This window comes from Propithecus coquereli, unplaced genomic scaffold, assembly GCF_000956105.1.
Source record: "Propithecus coquereli isolate 6110/MARCELLA unplaced genomic scaffold, Pcoq_1.0 Scaffold276, whole genome shotgun sequence".
Taxonomy (NCBI): Eukaryota; Metazoa; Chordata; class Mammalia; order Primates; family Indriidae; genus Propithecus; species Propithecus coquereli.
The window spans coordinates 682,666-701,871 of record NW_012148352.1 but is presented as its reverse complement, the minus strand read 5'-3'; positions in this window follow the sequence as shown (position 1 = coordinate 701,871).

Below are 19,206 nucleotides of genomic sequence, written 5' to 3'. Positions count from 1 at the left end.
ACAAATATAAATATTTCCCAATTTGGCAAGGCAAGTGATAACATCCATTACTCTATTCTCAAAGACAAAACATAATAACTGAGATAATGTAGTTGGGTACATAATTTGTACCAAAACATGATACCTTTATGTTAACCTGGAGGAGCTCTGATTTGGCCTTATTTTGTATATATATATCACTTTTATTAGTATTAAATAATTAGAACCTAGACACCATAGAATCTAGATAACGAAAATAGCTTAGTAAATATTACAATTCTATAAAAAAAAGAGAAACGTAGTGAATATTGCATGACAGTTAACAGAAATATTTAATAGGCCTATGTGCAAACTCATGGAAAACACACACTTGTATATGCACACATACATACATATACACACTTGTTTATGTTTATAATACAGATTCTTGTATTAACTGGAGCAAACACACAAAAATGGGAGTTTTAGTTGATGACGTGTCAACAAACCATTAAAATGTGAAGATTTTTTTTTATTTCTGCATTTTATGGGGGTACAAATGTTTAGGTTATGTTGCTCTTGCCCCCCCCCACACCCTGGTCAGAACTTCAAGCGTGTCCATCCCCCAGATGGTGTGCATCACACTTACTACGTATGTATATACACATCCCCTCCTCCCCCCTCCCATCTGCCCGACGCCCGATAAATGTTATTCCTATATGTGCACTTAGGTGTTGATCAATGAAACCAATTTGCTGGTGAGTACGTGTGGTACTTATTTTTCCATTCTTGGAAAATATGAAGATTTGAGGGAGGAAAAGAGCTCTTGTTTAATGAAAGTAGAAAACCAAGTCCTAATTCTGGGTACAATTTATATGGGGAGAGGTTTTTTGGCTCCATATTAGAAAAGACGTTCAAGTAGTGGATCTTTAGAGTATTATATGAGACTACTATTGTTATATCTATCACTAAAAAACCAATAGAGAAACTAAAGTCTCAAAGAGCATCAATCAGAATGCTATCGCGAGAGATCTAGATACTGAGTGGTGGGTGAACTAGATGCCTTCTAATTTTCGTTCCCATTCTAAAATTCTATTATGATTTTACCTACTAATTTATTACCAAAATCTAAAGTCTATCTTGTAGTACTTGGGATTTCTAAGTAAAAATATGAATCTCTAATTATTATTAATATAAATGAATTTGAAAGACACAGAATAAACCACATTTTATCCAATTAAGTTTATTTCAGTACTTGCACATTGGACAGCAATTAGTCCAAGAGCTGTGTTTGATACTGAGAGTGCAAAGATGAATGAGGCAAGCTCTGCCCTACTGGGCCTTACAATGTAATGGGGGACACAGACAGATTGTCTGATAATTCTATTTGTTACATGATATGGGAAGTGCAATGGGACATCACATAAAAACGAAAGAAGAATATCTGGTATTGAATTTATTCTTTGAAAAATCTTAGAAAAAAATACTCAAGAGTGAATGAATTCAAAGTCAGAAGTCTCACTATATTTACAAATATAGGTTGTTCTCTTCTGAACAATTTGGTTGACTTTGAAAATTGTTCAGAGAAAAAAAGAAACTTTTTTTTTCAATTATAGCATTCGAGTGGATAATTTTAGGCAGTCTTATTGGAAATGATTTTCTGTGTGTGTGTGTGATAGCCAATTTGTTTAGTATTAAATAAAGATGTCTATTCTTTCTATAATTGGACACTTTTGAAGAACATTCTGAATCTAATTGATATAAAATTCTAATATTCAGCAAGCTTATTAAACTTTCAAAATGTATTTATAGTTATCATGAATAATGCATAATGGTCATTTTATATTGATATTAATATTATTTTATATTACTCTTATATCAATAATGTTTCTGAGACCAGAAACCTGAGCATAACTGTTTTCTCTTTAACTCTCATATTCTATATCCAATTCATCACAGACTCATGACTCCAGAATATGACTCAAACCTATTCTTTTTTCCTATCCCCCATGGCCTTTTCCCTAAGGCAAACATTATCTCTTTCCTAAACTACTTTCATAGGACCAATATGTAAATGTTATAGCTTTTCACTCTCCCAATCCATTACTTCCACAGCATAAGAAATTATCTTTTCTACAACAACAGAAAATTTCATAATGCTACTTCAGTGCTTAAAAAGCTTTAGCAGATTCACATTGCTTTTAGGAAAATGTCTAAACCTGCTATTCTGGGTTATGAGGCTTGGTACGGCCAACCCTCTGCTTACCTGCTTAGCTTGCCCCACCTCTCTATGTCCTTTTCTATTAAGAACTTGTTTACTCTGGGAGGTTGAGGCGGGTGGATAGTTTGAGCTAGGAGTTCGAGACCAGCTTGAGCAAGAGCGAGACCGTCTCTACCAAAAATAGAAAGAAATTAGCTGGACAACTAAAAATACATAAGAAAAAATTAGCCGGGCATGGTGGCGCATGCCTGTAGTCCCAGCTACTCAGGAGGCTAAGGCGGAAGGATTGCTTGAGCCCAGGAGTTTGAGGTTGCTGTGAGCTAACCCCACGGCACTGTAGCCCAGGGAACAAGGTGAGACTCTGTCTCAAAAAAAAAAAAAAAAAAAAAAAAAAACTTGTTTAGTTTGGAACTCTTTCTGTTTCCAGCAGTCCATTACACATTATCTTCCTTCTAACAAAAAAAACCAAAAAAACACCTATCTAACATTGCACATCTTTCACATTGGCACTTAAATGTTACCTTAGGTGCCCATCCATAATCTCCTAATTCCGAACTGTCCTTATTGTAACACCCCATCACACTGCGGTTCAACCTTGTCTTAACTCTTCCATATCAATCGATACAGTGTAAACTCAAATGAGGGAAGAAATTTCATAATTAGAGCAGTGTTTTACACATGTATAGCACAAAATAAGTTTATTGGAAGAAAGGAACAAAAGCAGGCGAAACTCACCTTTAATGTTAGTTTGAATGAAATAGCATTAAGAGTCACATTTTCATGGCTCTTTCATTCCAAATCCAGGCTTGCTTCTCAGAATTCTTAGCTTACTTAATAATTGTCTCCTTGACAGCTTAATTTAATAAATGGAAGTCAAGAATTGACATAATATGTCTGATAATACGGAGAAGATCTGTTTATCAGCTTAGACTTTCTGGGTCAATTTAGTTTGGATATTTTTATATAATTTTTAGGAAATACATAAATCCATTGGCTTTTCAACTAGATTTGTCTTATGGACAATAAAGGCAAATTGAATATCCATATTTTCTTTTTATTAAGCATGCATTTTTCCTTTCATTTCTTCTTCCAAAAAAAGGTTGAATTTCAATCCTGAGATTACCAAATATGATTAAATTAATATTTGATCTCATGATCTATTTAAAAGAAACTTGTACCACATTTTATTATTGTTAGATTTTATGAGGAATGTAAATTCTCTTCAGACATTGTGACATATTATTGTAATTTCTGTTGTCCCTTGAAAATTGGGATCTGAATATTTAGGGAGGTTGATTATGTAATTCTGCTGTGTGTGTTTCTGCACCAAGTGGTAGTAACATGTTATCCCCATAAGAAATGAAGGAATGATTCTACTTTTATTGTCTCTTTGTTCTTAAATCTATCAAATATTAGCCATTCAAACTTTTATGTTTTGTTTTCTATGTATTAATATGAAACATGTACATTCGAATTGCTAAATCTTGGTGAGAGGCTTGTATCTAAATCTTGGATTTAGATTGTCCTCAGTAAGAGGTGAAAGGACCCAACTAGTTTTTTCAAGGATAAACACCCTCTTTTCCCAAAGAATCTTAAGTAATATTATCCAATTTTGGAAATCTTGATAGAGTTATTATTTCCTCTAATCTTGACCTGACACCAGAGAAGAAATTGAAAATTTTTAAGTCTCTGTCTCCTCATTTCCTCGTTTTGATCCCTCCCTCTCAGTCTTTTAGAATGTTTAATTTTTTTCTTCCTAGTCGTAATAACAATATCTTAACTTAGGTCATCTGCTCTTTTTTTCCTGCCTCAATGCTTAATATTCTTCAATCTGTTTTCTATTGATCACTGAACATTACTGATGTCAAAGATAATAAATATGTTCTTCTGTTCTATGTATTGGAGCACGCTAAAGTTAATACTCCTTTGTGACAGCATAGTGAAGTGTGATATGTATGAGAGGGCAAATATGCTCATTTTAAAGGAAGTCTCTGAAGGCATAGCCAGGAAAAATGAAGCAATGTTTTGTGGATAAGCCACTGTAGCTAAGAATTAGCTGTTAATGGCAAATTGATAGACAAGAAAATGTCTCAAAAAATGCAAGAATTGTTGCCTCTGTCACACTGCAAGTGGTCCGGCTTTTAGAATTCAAGAGATCCAATGGTAATGGTAATTCATAGCCCTGTGTAATTTTACCTTGAATTTATAATACTTTCGAGATTTTTGAAACATAAAAAGCTACAGTGCCAAAATCATGTTTTCTGCCAAGGATTGCTTTTAGCATGTGATTAACCTCCCAAACGATAACATATTTCCAAAAGTCCTCTTAGGAGGTTACACTTTGGGAACGGCAAATAGAGTATAATGGCTGACATTATTTACCAGCTACTACTGCTGCTATTTGTTTGTCTCATAATGGTCTCTCATTTTATCATTTATGTAACTGGTGACCATTAGCATACAGGTTTACAGTACTTCATGTAAAATGGAAGGGAAAGAGCAAGTAAGTAAAACTAATTTACTTATAGAATGGCAACTTGAGGAAATGCATTTTGAAAGAATGACATTTCCTTGAACTCATCTTTTCATAAGTTCCATTTCTGAGGCCCTTTAAAAAGAGGCCTCAGTGTTCCAGTAAAATTGCTAGAGGTAAATGTTCCATCAGATGTGCTTTCTTCAATCTTCTACAGAAGAACTTCAGAATAAGTATAATAATCACAATAATAATATGTTGCTATTAAATTATCACCATGGTTCTCCTTAAAAGCTCATAGTATACTCTGTGACCAGAGTGAATGTATTCTTTTAAAAAAATCACTGTGAAACAGTATATATTTATCAAGATCTATTATGGTTTTATGATTTCAGAGGAATATGGGAACTCTAAACTTCTTTGCTGGCTTCTCTAGGCTAGTTATATAAATTAGTTTAAAGTTTCCCTGGATAAATGATAGGTGTCTTATACACATTAATAAGTACATTTTTGATAATTTTTTTCAAACTTTTTCACAAATCAACCAATTTTGTAAGATTCATCTTTTCCCCTCTTTAGAGAGGTTTTGCCTCAATTCATAAAAGAAGAGTAGTATCTGACAAGAAATCTGTCTCCATAGCTATTCTGTGACTTGTAGGGTGTCTGCCAGATTTATCAAAGATAGTAGAAGAGTGAGGATTCTAATAATTAATATTATTTTACATAAACCACCTGCTCTATCACAGCATATGCAAATATGTGCTGATTCATAAGTGACTTAATTGAAGTATAAAGAGCTTTGACCTCCTTTGAAAGAGAGTTACATAAACACAAGACAATTATCACCAACACTGGGAAATTACATATGAGTCAACTCAGGGCTACATTAAATAGGCTGAGTTGAGTTCACCTGGATGACATTTTGGTGTGATTTTTAATTATACTGTTTATAATTATGCTGTTCTACTTTTTCTGGCCATGTCAGATTTCCTTACAGCACCAGAGCTACTGTATTTTATCGAACATTTTCAGTCACGTGGTGATTCAGTCTTTTCTATCCATATTTAATTATAATAAACAAATAATGCCTTCAAATTTACAAAATTTGCCATTTTTGTGCAATATATTACCTATTAAGGTTGAATCTTGAAAGAAGTACCTACAATTTGCCGACATTTCTCTTGTTTTAGTTATAGTTGACTCTATGAAGAGGGGTAAGATTTAATGGAAAGAGTATTGAAAGTTCTCCTAATGTCTGTTATTCAGCTTATCAACTATGACACTTTAAGTACTTTACTCTGATTCTTGGTTTACATACTATCAAAATGGTAATAGAAACATATTCCTTGCTTCTTATAATTAGTGCTAGAATTCATATACCATAATGGATACCGAAACTATTTTATAAAGGAATAAAGCTACTATAAACATTCATTCAAAGGTTTTTGTGTGAACATAAATTTCATTTCTCTGAGATAAATGCCCAAGAGTGTAAATACTGGGTCATGTGGTAGTTGCATACATACTTTTCAAAGAAACTGCCAAAACTGTTTTTGAGAGCAGCTGTGCCATTTTACATTCCCACCAGCAATGTACCAGTGCTTGATTTTTTGTGCATCCTTGCCAGCATTTGATGTTCTCACTATTTTTAATTTTAGCCATTCCTATAGATATATAGTGGTACGTCATTGTGGTTTCACTTCACATTTTAATAATGCCTAATAATTTTAAACATCTTTTTATGTACTTATTTGGTATCTGCATACCTCTGATGAAGTGTTTTCTCACATCTTTTGCACATTTCTAATTGGATTTTTTGCTTATTGTTGAGTTGTGAGAGTTCATTATTCTATTATAAATACGATAACTCTGTCAAATATGAATTTACAAATTTTTTTCCAATCTGTAATCATCTCAACAGTTTCATTCACAGAACCAAATTTTTCAATTCTTATAAAGTCCGATGTATCATTTTTTTTTCTTTTGTGGAATATGTGTTAGTGTCAAGTCTTGGAACTCTTTTCCTAGTTCCACGTACTAACCATTTTCTCCTATTTTTTTTAAGAGTTTTATAACTTTATGTATACATTTAAGTCCACAATCCTCTTTGCATTAGTTTTTGTATGAGGTGTGAGACTTGCTGAGGCATACTTTGTTTTTATATATGAATATTCAATTACTCTTATATGATATCTGATTGGACATTTTGCCTAGAATGTTCAATTTGTTGAAAATACTAGTCCCTTTTAATTGAATTGCTTTTGCTCTTTTGTCAAAAATTAATTGGAAACATTTGCATTGGTCGTGTGTGTGTGTGTGTGTGTGTGTGTGTGTATGTGTGTGTGTGTGTGAGGGAGAGCGAGACACTGCTGGCAGTGAGTCTTCTTATGCCACTGGGTAGAAAGTCAGGACACACAGGACTCCTCTTACACTTCTTTTATGGATGGATCTTCCTACTCACTTGTCTCCCACATATACAGCAGTGGTTGGTTTAGTACACTAGGGCTTGGAAGCTGCTGCTGCAAGTCAATCATCTAACCAATACCTTGGATATAAAACAAAAGTTGGCTTGGGTTTCCACTTTGCAGTTCCTTGCATATAAAGAGTTGTACTTTCTTATTTATTTTTTAAAATACATTAATATATTGGTGGTTCAAAATTGTAAAACACTCCAGTGACCAGTTTAGGATATTTGGAGCATTAAAATAAAACCCAAGGAAGAAACTACTCTTTTGGTTCCTCAAGATTTAATTTTCTTAGCCAGCCCTTTTTCTTTCCAGCTTTCAAGGCACATTTATCACTATCTGTTGAATGATTTCTAGGTATTTTATTGTATTTATAGGAGAAGCAGGGAAAAATTATTCTGTGCCACCTTGGTCCAGTATAGGAATTGTCAACTGTTTTGTAAATAAAGTTTAATTGGAACTCGGCCCACTTACTCACTTATTTTCTATAGCTGTTTTAGAGCCATAATAGCAGAGCTTAGTAATTGCAAAATGTACAACATAATCTGTAATGCTTATCCAGCTTTTATCCAAAAAAGTTTGCTAATGTCCATTCTGAATATGCAAGTATCAGGACAGAAGCTAGGCCAAGCTTAATGCTCCAAATAATTAGAGAGGATAAATATTTGATATTGAATGTAGTGGCAACCTTACAAGGAAAGAGAAATCACTGATTGGGAGCCATAGAAATATAGTCACTTGCTTGTTTGTTTGCTTTGGGGTATGGAACATAAATCCCAATCACCATCTCACAGTATTCATTAATGTTTACATTACTCATTTTATTAAAGAAAACTTTAAAAATTGCTACAATTTAAAAGTATATGCATTCAAATTTCCTATATCTCATGGTATACCAAACTTTAAACATTAAAGACGAGTCCATTCACTTTTTTCTTATTGATTTATGATAAATAACATTTTTTAATCATTGAAATTTCTTCTTTAAAAAAAGACCATTTTGTGGGTTACCATAATGATAAACTGCTTGGATTGATAAAACTGTGGGTGATAGACAACATTTGAGAGAAAAGACAAAAACAGGTATTATTTATCTCAAAGTCATGTTAGACAAGCCAAACTTGTGTTGGAATGGTAAATACATAGTGAGCATGAACTATAAAATAAACTCTTATTAATAAATTGATGTTTTATGTAAATTTAAAATTCCTGTAGAGTTAGTTTGGAAAAGGAGTTCCACTGCTTTTAGAAAAAAATTTCTATTTTCAATATCAACAGTTCTTATTTAAAAATATTGCCACAAACACTAGTTGGAGGGCTTTGGGAAATCCAAACTTGTTGGCTCATCTCGTGAGCCAAAGTAGGAGAGTCAAGGACTGAAAGTGGACATTGAAATAACGTTTCTAAAACATGTCATAGTTTGATGCTGAAGGAAGATAAAGGAGGATCGTAGATCTTTATGGAATAACTCTCTATAAAGCACCAGATAAGTGAAAAAATGGAATGACGATGGGAAACAATCAGAAAGGAGGAAGAAAAAACAGAAAATAATCAGCAAAAGGAAAAGAAAAATATCAAAGAGTAAAAGGAAATTTTATTTATATAGTAGAGTTTGTCAAAATATTTTCCAGAAAAGATAAACTTGTTTTGGTTTAGTTTATTTTGTTTTGTTTTGTTTTTTATAGATAAGAGAATCCTTTCAGGTTACCCATTATTTTTTCTCAGTGACTGCGATTTCTTTTTATCTTTTAGAAAAAAAGAAACAGAGAAGATAATTCCAATTGCTGAATAAGAAATATGAAACCGAAAAAATTACTCCTTACTAGATAAATCCATATATTTAACAGTTTTAAATTATATAATACTTTTCAGCATGGATATCTGAGCTCTTGATGAGCATGGCTTGGGTATAAAGGATCCAATCTAATAACTGAAGATGAAAGTGAAGTGAGGTAAATGTGTTCTGTGAAAGGAAGAACTAGGCTGCTCCTCAAATACTCTGTTTTACAGTTTTAAAAATAAACTTGCAAAATTATTTAAGTAAAACTTGTTCATTGGAACAAATAGAAAATATAGAAGGAAAAGCAAATAATAAAATTATTATTACCTAGAAATAATTGCTTTGATTATATGTGTTCATCTATATTGTCTCCTACATGCAAATGTACATTCATACACAGTAATATTTTCAAATATTACAACATTAAAATTATACCGCTGCTATTGTTCAATCTGATAGCTTTGTCTCTCAACAATGCATCATGGCAACATTTCCATGTAAATAATTACACATCTGCAATATTATTTTTAGTGGTTCCAAGTACTTAATAATAAAGGTTTAACAGCATTACTCACCAATCTTTTATTAGTGGTATTTAAACTTTTTCAGAGATTATAATTAATAAAACCCAGAGGATCTTCTATCTTAAAACTTAAGAAAGGAAAGAAAGAAGTTTTATCAAGATGACTATGACTTGTACTATCTAATGAATAAGCACAATTCCATATACAGTAAGTTATAAATAATGAACGGATATATCTGTATGTCTATAGTATAATTCTAGCATTTATTCTCTGTCCTTCTACTGTATAAGAAGTGATGAAAATTTATCTGGAGTGGTCAAAATATTAAATATGAATTTATATAATAGAATATAATTTTATAAATAAAAAGTTGTTAAAAGATAAACTAGTCTTCCCTTCTTTAATCTCTGTTTTCTCATTCTTTTCTGTTTTTCTTCTCTATTCAGCACGAATGTGTCCTTGATATCCATTCTCCCTGCATCACAGTTTAAATGCTGCATTAGAATTACAGGCTGGCACATTTTAATAGAACTTTGAGAATGAGCACACTTTTAAAACAAACAGCATAATTATTTGGACAGCATATTTATATGAGAGGTGCGTCCTTCCAGCTCACTGACTCTATGCCTGTAGTGTGACAATTGTTCAACTTCCTATAGACCAATCATCCATTGACCTCTCTTTTATAATTAATTACTTATTCTGGAAATCATTTTTCACCTTGTCAGCTTATCTTCCGTGGTATAATGATATAATTATTCCTTCCCGAACATTTCAACTCCTTATCTTTTTACTTTTTCCCTTCTACTATAAGCAATATATTTACTCTGGTTCCAACCAATTATCTTCCTCTCTGGGCCTTCATCTCAATATTTGAAATTTTTGGTAACACTGAATGCTGGCTACATGTGTTCAATTTAAATTCATGGTCCCAAACATCAAATAGACAATACTGCCATGAAATCCTAAGGAAATTCCAAAAAAATTTCACCTACGTAATATCCAAGATAATAATTTCAGACTTTCTCTCTTTTCACCTCCTTTCAGCTGAGAGTCTTGCACCATATTAAACAAAGAGAATAGATGCCTTTTCGCAGAACTTTATCTCAATTCTACCAGCATCATCCTATACTATATTCTCTACCAGGCTTCTAGTTACAAGAACAATAATGACCTTTGTCTTATCAAAGGCCAATCTTCTTCTGATGTTTGGATCCCTTTCTTCAAAATATTCTCCAGGGATTCCATTCTTTCTTTTATCCCACTCACTACTTTTTCTTGTTCTGTTGATGTTTCTACAAATACATAAATTGATTTTGATATCTCTTAACTTAAAAATCTGCAGAGAATTTACTATCTTTTCTGGTTACTAGCACAAATTTTTTTGCCTTAAAAATCATCTGGGAAGTTTTGCCATTATGTGTCACCTCCAATTGCTTACTTTTCTCATTTTTTTTCTTTATACCATTAAAATCATTTTTTCTTTATACCATTTCTTTCTTCTAGCCACATCTCTGAACTAAAGCTCCTCCTGTCAAGGATATCAATCTTCTTCATATTCTTTTACACAACCTCTACATCAGTGCTATTCAAAATGTTATTCAAGGTCCAGCAACATTAACTATGTAAGAGCAGCTTCTCTTGATTTTCTCTGTTCTTATGTCTCCCCTATTAATAGAGGCATTTGGGTGCTCAGTCCAAAATCTTAAAAGTCATCCTTGATTTCTCCCTTTGCTCAATCCCCACATTTGTTCTTTCAGCAAATCCATTTCTGCTGACTTACTCCTTGTGCGAAACATTTTTCTCTCTCATCTAGACTACTACAAAGACCTTATGCAAATCTATTTCCTCTCTTTCACCACTATAGTACATTTTATTAATAGCAACCAGAGTGATACTTTTAAAATGCAAATCAGATCATAATACTTCCCTGTTGAAAACCCTTCAATGACTTCTCATTGCACTTAGAATAAATTCAAACTTGTTATTGTGGTCAATATGAGTCTGTGATTTGACTGCTGTGTACTGTTTCCATTTGTAGAATTAATCTCATCCTTTTGATATAATAGAATTGTCTTCTATACATTAGTCAGGTTGATCTCTATTAATATTCCTAAACCAGTGGTTCTGTAAGTATTGTCCCTGAACCAGCAGCATAAATACCACCTGGAAACTATAGAAATGCAAATTATCTAGTACCACCCAAGATCTATTGATTCAGAAACTCTAGTTGTGGGGCCAAGCAACCGGACTTTTAAAAGTCTTCCATGTGGGCCGGGCGCGGTGGCTCACGCCTATAATCCTAGCTCTCTGGGAGGCCGAGGCGGGCGGATTGTTTGAGCTCAGGAGTTTGAGACCAGCCTGAGCAAGAACGAGACCCCGTCTCTACTAAAAATACAAAGAAATTAATCGGAGAACTAAAAATATATAGAAAAAAAAATTAGCCGGGCATGGTGGCGCATGCCTGTAGTCCCAGCTACTCGGGAGGCTGAGGCAGAAGGATTGCTTGAGCCCAGGAGTGTGAGGTTGCTGTGAGCTAGGCTGATGCCACGGCACTCTAGCCCGGGCAACACGGTGAGACTCTGTCTCAAAAAAAAAAAAAAAGTCTTCCATGTGATTTTGATGTATGTTAAAATCCAAGCACCACTGCTAATACATGGTATTGATGCCTTAGGGGCTTAGTTTGTCCTTTTCCATGATTGAAATATTCCTCCTCTGGCTCTTAGTTTGGCAGGTTTCTCAAGGTTCAGCATGTGTTGCTGAATCAAAGAAGCCTCTACTCCCATTAAACATGATTGAATCACTTGTTTATTGTATTATCTGTCACTCTCTCTAAAATGCAAGCTCCAACATGGCAGGAACTTGTCAGTCTTGTTTAGTACTTTAATCATACTGCTAGCACAGTGTCTTATTCAGAGTAGGCACTCCATAAATGTGGGTTAGGCGAATGCATCCACTGTGAATATCTATACATAATAATTTGATTAGTGGATAATTTTATAAACCGTGACAATTTATCTGAAATTTATCTTTTGATTGAAAAGAAAAACCTTTCATTTTCCCTCAGAGTGACAAAAGGTAAAATTCATTAATGTAAAATAAGTATCTTTTAATGAAAGATTTTATGTCATCCATTTCCTGAAATATGAAATTAATTAACAAGTTTATATTTAGTATTTAGTGTCTAGTAATGAACTATGTGTCATGGGCCATAAAACTATAAAATCAGCTTCAAATTAATATTTTAAATTAGTTAAAATAGAAGAATTTCATACTATCTGTATGATTCAAATCACAGATGTATTATATCTTACTACTATTTTTTAAAAGTTGTAATCACTTTGGCTTCAGATAATTAAAAATTACACTATGTAATAACTTAAAAAATAAATAAGTTGGTGCTACTTTAATCAGGAGATGATCCATAGAATGTGTAGGATTTGGACTGAGTGGAATATAGGGCCAGTAGTAACTTACCTGGTATGAACATGATGTGTAGGTTGAAGTTGGAGGAGAGAAATTTAGCTTGGACTATCTAAGGAAGTCTGGTCTGGGAGTAGACTAAGCAAAAAAGAGCATTTCATATTATAACACAAAAATATATTTGTTAATTGAGGCTAGCACAAAATAAATGCAGGTTTGATCATACAAACAAGTAAATTGGGCTTTAGATGAAAGGAAAGCTCGACAGAGAAATAAATCTAAAGACAGTATCACAGTGCAGATATTAAAAAGGAACAACAGGAACTTAACTAAGCATTATTTTAGATATTCCTAATATGTTGAGCTGACAGTGAGAAAACTTGGGCTGTGAATGGACAGGAGCAATTAATTCTCCTGTTGCATATTTGCCAAGCAGGTTTAAAAGTCCAGGCATCAGACAGTCACATAAATTCTTTATGTCTATGATTTATTATTGTTATTGCTGTTGATTTTAATATCAGATTAGCTGGGTAGAATTTTGTGTTTCCCCAAAACTAATCTTGAATCTTGCGTATTAATGAAAACATACTTAAAAAGAAAATGAAAAAAAATTCAGAAAATGGCAATGGTTTTCTGTAGTTCTTGACTGACCAACTCCTCTGGGTTCTTTGATCTAATGATATTTCAACCTCTAAGCAGTAAGACAATGACACCTTGAGTTTTCCAATGTAAGAACTCTGTCACCACACTATAATCAGGATACTATCCCAACAATTTTGCTGAAAGTACTTTCATTATCCTCACCAACCAGGGGGCACCTCTTAACTTTATTCCATTGAATCTTTTTTTTTTTTTTATTTCAATAGCTTTAGGGGATGCAAGTGTTTTTTATTACATGGATGAATTGTATAATGCTCAAGTCAGGGCTTTCAGTGTACCTATCACCAGAACAGACACCTGATAGGTAGACTTTTCTCCCTAACCCCACTTCCGTGATACACTCTTCATAGTTTTCAATGTCCATTATACCATTTTACAACCATGTATACACCTCATTTTGTTCCCACTTATTAGGGAGAACATATGGTATTAGGTTTTCCATCCCTGAGATACTTGATTTAGGATAATAGTCTCCAGTTCTATGTTGCTGCAAAAGACATTGTTTCATTCCATTTTATGACTGAGTAGTATTCCATGATGTGCGTGTATGTGTTTGTGTATGTGTAATATATATAACATTTTGTTTATGCTTTTATAAATTGATAAGTGTTTAGGTTGGTTACATATCTTTGCCATTGCGAATTGTGCTATGATAAACTTTTGGGTGCAAGCATCTTTTTTGTAAAATTACTTCTTTTCCTTTGGGACTACTGGATTGAATGGTAGGTCTAATGTTAGTTCTTTGAGGAATCTACACACTATTTTCCATACAAGTTGTACTAGTTTACATTCTGCCATCAATGTGTAAGCATTCTTTTTTCATTCCATCTCTGCCAATGTCTATTGTTTTTTGACTTTTAAATAATGACCATTCTGGCAGGGTAAGTATCTCTCTGTTTTTTTTTTTTTTTTTTGAGACAGTTTCACTCTGTTACCCAGGCTAGAGTGCTGTGGCATCAACTTAGCTCACAGCAACCTCAAACTCCTGGGCTCAAGCGATCCTCCTGCCTCAGCCTCCCGGGTAACTGGGACTACAGGCATGTGCCACCATGCCCAGCTGATTTTTTCTATATAGTTTTAGTTGTCCAGCTAATTTCTTTCTATTTTTTTTTTTTTTAATAAAGATGGGGTCTCGCTCTTGCTCAGGCTGATCTCAAACTCCTGAGCTCAAACAATCCACCCGCCTCGGCCTCCCAGAGTGCTAGGATTACAGGCATGAGCCACTGCACCCAGCCAGGTGAATATCTCTTAAGGATTTAATTTTCATTTTCCTGATGTGAGGTAGAGCATATTTTCATACGTTTGTTGGCTATTTGTCTATCTTTTTTCCCCCCAAAAAATCTGTTCACATCTTTTGCCCATTTTTTGATTAGGTTATTTGCTTTTTTCTTGCTGATTTGTTTGAGTTTGTTGTAAATTTTAGATATTGGTCCTTTGTTGGATGTATAGTTTGAGAATATATTATCCCATTCTGCAGGTTGTCTATTTACTCTATTGATTATTTCCTTTGCTATGCAGAAACTTTTTGTTTAATTAAGTCCCATTAACTTATTTTTATTGTTTTTATATTTGCTTTTCAAGTCTTAGTCATAAATTCCTTTGTAGGCCAATGTCTGGAAGAGTTTTTCCTATTTTTTTCTAGGATTTTTATGGTATTAGGTTTTACAGTTAAGTTTTTAATTCATTTTGAGCTAATTTTTTTATATGATGAGAGATATAGATTCAGTTTCATTCTTCTGCATGTGGCTCTCCAATTTTCCCAACATTATTTATTGAATAAGGCATACTTTCCCCAGTATGCTCTTGTCTGTTTTGTTGAAAATCAGTTGGTTATAGCAACATGACTTTATTTCTGGGTTCTCTATTCTATTCCTTTGGTCTATGTGTCTACAATTATACAATTACCATACTGTTTTTGTTATTACAGCCTTATAGCATAATTTGAAGTCAGGTAATGTAATGCCTCTAGATTTGTTCTTTTTGCTTAGGATTGCTTTGGCTATTTGGGCTCTTTTTTGGTTCCATATGAAGTTTACAATTGTTTTTTCTAAATGTGTGAAAAATGTAATTGATGGTTTGATGAGATCATGTTGAATCTGTAAATCGCTTTGGGCACTATGGACATTTTAACAATATTGATTCTTCCAATCCAGGAACACGAAATATTTTTCCATTTGTCTGTGTCATCTATGATTTCCTTCATCTGTGTTTTGTGGGTCTTGTTGTACAATCTTTCATTTCCTTGGTTAAGTATATTCCTAGCTATTTTATTTTCTTTGCAGCTATTGTAAATGATGTTGAATTCTTCAGTTGACTCTCAGCTTGATGGTTATTAGCCTATAGAAACACTACTGATTTGTATACATCAATTTTGTAACCTGAGACTTTACTCAATTTATTTATCAATTCTAAGAATCATTTTCTGGAATCTTTTGGGTTTTCTAGATATACAAACATATCATCAGCAAACAGAGATAATTTGAACTTCTTCCTTTCCAATTTGGTTGCCCTTTGTTTATTTATCTTGCCTGATTGCTATGGCTAGGACTTCCAGTACTATGTTGAATAGAAGTGGTGAAAGAGCACATCCTTGTCTTCTTTCAGCTTTTAGCAGGAATGCTTTCAACTTTTCTCCATTTGGTTTGATGTCGGCTGTGTGTTTGTCACATATGTCTTTTGTTATTTTGTGTATGTTCCTTCTATGCCTAATTTGTTGAGTTTTTTCTTATCATGAAGTGATGTTAGATTTTATCAAATGCTTTTTGTGCATCTATTGAGATGACCATATGGTTTTTGTTTTTAATTATTTTTATGTGATGAATCATATTTATTGATTTGTTTATGTTGAATCACCCTTGTATCCCTGGGATGAAACCCACTTGATCATATTGAGTTACCTTTTTGATATGTTGTTTTATTTGGTTTGCTAGCATTTTGTGGAGGATTTTTGAATCTATGTTCATGAGGGATATTGATCCGTAGTTTTCTTTTTTGTTGTGTTCTTTCCTGGCTTTGATATCAGGGTGATACTGGCTTTGTAGAATGAGTGAGAAGGATTCCCTCCTTCTTGATATTATGAAGCAATAAACAGAACAACTGATACCCACCAGTATAAAAATACCTGCAAGTTAAAACTCACAGCTCTTTTAAAACAGTAACATAAGGGAGAAAACAAAGCAACTAGGTAACGATTAACATGATGACTAGAACAGTATCTTACATATTAATACTAACATTGAATGCAATCAGTCTTAATGTCCCACTTAAAAGATATAGATTGGTTGCATGGTTAAGAAGTCTACAGCCCAAATATATGCTGTCTTCAAGAAACCCATTTAACTCACAAAGATTCCCATACACTCAAGGTAAAGGAGTGGAAAAATATTTCACATAAATGGAAACTGAAGGCAAGCAGGAGTATCTATTCTCATATCAGATAAAATATACTGTAAATCAACAATGGTAAAAAAAAAAAAAACCACAAAGATGGTCATTATATGATAATAAAGGGATCAATTCAACAAGGTGATATAGCAATCCTAAATATATGCATCTAACACAAGAAATTACAGATTAATAAATTCTACTAGATCTAAGGAAAGAAATAAACTACAATATCATAATAGCTAGAGATTTCAACATTCCTTGACAAAAACAGATAGATCATCAAGGCAGAAAATCAACAAAGAAACGCTAGATTTAAATGGGACACTAGCACAAATGGACCTAATAAATATTTGCAGAACAGTCTACTCAAAACCTCCAGAATATGCATTCCTCTCATCAGCACATGGGACATTTTCCAAGACAGATCATATGTTAGGACACAAAACAAGTGTCAGCCAATTTTTAAAAAATCATACCATTTTTCTTTTCAGACCACAGTGTAATAAAACTAGAAATCAGTTCAAGAGGAACTCTCACAACTACACAAAGTCATGGAAATGAAACAACTGCTGCTGAATGGTCCTTGGGTAAATGTCAAAATCAAGATGGAAATAAAAAAATTTTTTGAATTGAACTACAAATGTGATGCAAGCTTCTAAAATCCCCAGATGACTGGGATACAGTAAAAGCAGTGCTAAGAGGGAAGTTCATAGCCTTAAATATTTACATTAAAAAAACAGAAAGATCACAAATTAATAACTTAATGTCACACCTCAAGGAACTAGAAAAAGAAGAACAAAACAAACCCAAAGCTAGTAGAAGAAAAGAAATACCAAACAGAAGAACTAAAGGAAATGAAAACCAAACAAAGAAACAAAAAATATAAAGGATCAACAAAATAAAAAGTTGGTTTTTTTGAAAAGATAAACAAAATTGATTGGCCACTAGCTAGATTAACCAGAAATAGAAGAGAGTGTATTCAAACAATTTCAATCAAAATGAAAAAGGAGACATGAAAACTGATACCACAGAAATACTAAATATCATTGGAGACTACTATTCAAACTTCTATACATACAAACTAAAAAATCTAGAGGAAATGGATACAATTTTGAAAACACACAATCTTGAATCAGAAAGAAATAGAAATTCTCAACAAATCATTTAATCTCTTAGCAGTGTTTTGAATAATAAACTACACCTTGAAAGAGCTTTTTGTTGTTGTAGTTGTTCTATGTCTTTGTCTTATCCTTATCAATTTTTTGTTACAAACTTGTGTTTCTTATTTGTGTTCATTATTTATTTATTCCTTAAATAATTTTACCTCAATTTTCTGGCCTAGATTCCTATCTTGCTCTGCCATTATGACCATTTTGCCCACATTCACAGATTCTATTTTTTTAATATAGGTTCTGATAACTCTTTAAGGTATTTGTCTAACTTGGATTTCATGACTTAGATATAGTCCAATACATAATCAGCTGTCACCTGGGTATATTCTTGCAGGTATGAGGAACCTCCAATTCAGCATCTTTAATATGGAACTTCTCATCTCATCACTGTTATGGGTGTCTTCCCAAAATTCATATGTCGGTTTCCTAACACCCAGTATTTCAGAATGTGACTTATATAAAGATAGAGTCTTCAAAAAGTCAACAAATTAAAATAATGTCATTAGTGTTATTAGGACATAATCCAATATGATTCATGTTCTTATAAAAAGGAAACATTTGAAGGTAGACATGCACACAGAAGAATGTTATGTGAAGATGAAGACAGAGATCAGGGTGATACTTCTATAAGCCAAGAAACTCCACAGATTGCTACCAAAGCACCAGCAGCCAGGGGAGATTCATAGGTTAAATTCCTCCTCATAGCCTCAGAGTTAACCAAACCTGCTAACACTTAGATCCCAAACTTCTAATCCCCTGAACTGTGAAATAATACATTTCTCTTGTTTAAGTCACTCAGTTTGTGGTACTTTGTTAATAGCATGCCTAGCAAACTAAAAGAATCAGCAAACCCAATAAATATATGGGTAAAAGATGTGAATGAATAAATACTTCATCAAAGAAGATAGGTGATAAAGAGGCATATGAGGCAATGCTCAATATCATTTGCTACTATCTCTGAAAATAACATGTGCTGGCAGGGGTGTAGAGCAACTAAAGCTCTAGATATATCAGCAAAATGTATTTAATTAATAAAAATATATAGACCTGAAGAAGTTGCTAAAACAAAATGAAGCAAACAAGGAGCATGTACTGATTTGAATGTTGGGCCAGAATTCATGGTGAAGGGTTTGGAGAATAGAG